Here is a 2,500-nt window from a genome sequence, read left to right as displayed (position 1 = left end):
ATGTATACTCTCCATGTTACAGCCAATTTCACTGGGGGAGGGGGGTGCCCATTTTGTTCACACTCTTTTTTTTGTCAAAGTTCACAAGCCCGTAGCTCAAGAACTAATCCATGTACAGGTAGGAAGCTCAAATTTGGCATGCTGGTACATAGATAGGAATAGTTTGTTGCAAAACTGTCAGTTTTGGTGTGTATGATACTGTATCGTCTTTGCATTCCCTCAAAGATTATACAAATTGTACTGGTGTTTTTGGCTGTGCTCTGTTTAGGCCTTCGGAAGACATATTTGTGCCCAACATAGCCTCGTGATTTTTCCCCTTGTAGATACAAGCAGAAACACTCTCATAAAAAGCTATAAATAGAAAGGAAACCCTATCAGTGTTTGACCAGAAGACCTCACAAGTCTGACAAATCATTTTGGGTGCCATTTTCAGAGCACCAGAACACGTTGTGGGATTGTCCACAGATTTTTATTTTATTTTTTTCTTAATTCTCCATGAAGTGTTCTTTCTAAAAATGCCAATGAGACTTGTCGTATGTGATGTTTCCTTTTTAAATTTCCACCCTGAACATGGGCAAAATTCAAAAAGAGAGCAACATGATTTCTATAACATTTAATGTAAAGACTAAATAATCAAATGCAAATTTTGCCCTGACATGATCACCTGAGAGTCCCTGTGCAGGGATGCAGGTATCCCTTTCAATTTCAATGATTTCAGGAGCGTTCAATGTGGGAGCAGGTTCCCACACCAAAAAAGACACTAGGTCAGGCACAAAGAGTCATGTTGTTACTTTTTTGACCAGCAGATGGCAGCGGAAGAAACGCATAGAAAACATATTGCTCTCAATGTGCATGTTGCCCATGTTCAGGATGGAAATTAAAAAAGAAAACATCACATAAGACAAGTCTCATTGGCATTTTTAAAAAGAAGAATTCATGGAGAATAAGGAAAAAAATATTTTAAAAATCTGTGGACAATCCCACAAGGGGTTCTGGAGCTCTGAAAATGACACCCAAAATGATTTGTCAGACTTGTGTGGTCTTCTGTTCAAACACCGATAGGGTTTCCTTTCTATTTATTGCTTTTTATGAGAGTGTTTCTACTTATCTCTACCAGGGGAAAAAATCAAGAATCTATATTGGGTACAAATATGTCTTCTGAAGGCCTAAACAGAGCACATCCAAAAACTGCAATAAAATTTGTATCATCTTTGAGGGAATGCTATGACGATGCAGGATCATCCAGACCAAAACGGACAGTTTTGCAACAAACTATTCCTATCTATGTACCAGCATGCAAAATGTGAGCTTCCTTCATGGTTCAGTTCTTGGGCCATGGGCTTGTGAACTTTGACAAAAAAAAGAGTGTGAACAAAATGGGCACCCCCCTCCCCCAGTGAAATTGGCTGTAACACGGAGAGTATACAGCTTACATTCAAATAAATTCACAGTGTTTCTTTTAAGTACCATGGGTGCACTTGGTAATATTTTCAGAATTTTTTGAGACCTAAGTACGCGGGCTCCTGTTGATTTGGCGTGGAATGACCCAGCAGTGTGTGTGTGTGTGTGTGTGTGTGTGTGTGTGTGTGTGTGTGTGTGTGTGTGTGTGTGTGTGTGTGTGTGTGTGTGTGTGTGTGTGTGTGTGTGTGTGTGTGTGTGTGTGTGTGTGTTTGTGTTTTTGTGTGTACACGTGTGGGGTACATTCTTTGTACCTAGGTGTGTCTCTGTGTGTGTCCAGTATGTGTCGTTATAATTTTGGCCAATACTCTTATGTTCTCATACGGACATAGAGCGCAGCAACAACTCATACAAATGCAACTGGCATTCTCTCTCTCTGAATTGTCAGTCAAACTGTCATTCATGTATTCATAAATTCATAAATGTATGTTGGTTTTTATTGCTCATTGACTGTGTGTGTGTGTGTGTGTGTGTGTGTGTGCGTGCGTGCGTGCGTGTGTTTGTTCGTGTGTGTCTGTGTCTGTGTCTGTGTGTGTTTGTAAAGTCTTTCATGTAACGTACAGTACAATCAATGATTGCTTGTGGGTGTTTACGTTTTAGTCAGCCTTGGTGTTTCTATGAAAACAGTGGTTGTTGTTATCCTGTATAGTTTTGCCTAGGGGTTGTTATCCAAATTCTGCCAAGATGCTTTTTTGACTTTTGGAAAAATTGTATGAACTCAAAAGGGTGTTAACAGAGTTAAAAACCCATCAGCAAAGTCTGCGTAGGGAGTTTGGGCTCTGTCGGAGGTGAGTTAAAGAAATACACTCGAGCACGACCCATTCATCACTGTCATACACACTTAGCATGGTCTTAAACATAAAGTTGTTGTTTGGCGTGCACATACGTGCACACACACACACACACACACACACACACACACACACACACACACACACACACACACACACACACACACACACACACACACACACACACACACACACACACACACACATACGTGTACTGTGCATACCTGCACACACACACACACACACACGGA

This window comes from Engraulis encrasicolus, chromosome 20, assembly GCF_034702125.1.
Source record: "Engraulis encrasicolus isolate BLACKSEA-1 chromosome 20, IST_EnEncr_1.0, whole genome shotgun sequence".
NCBI classification, from domain to species: Eukaryota; Metazoa; Chordata; class Actinopteri; order Clupeiformes; family Engraulidae; genus Engraulis; species Engraulis encrasicolus.
Note: the sequence above shows the minus strand (reverse complement) of the source record.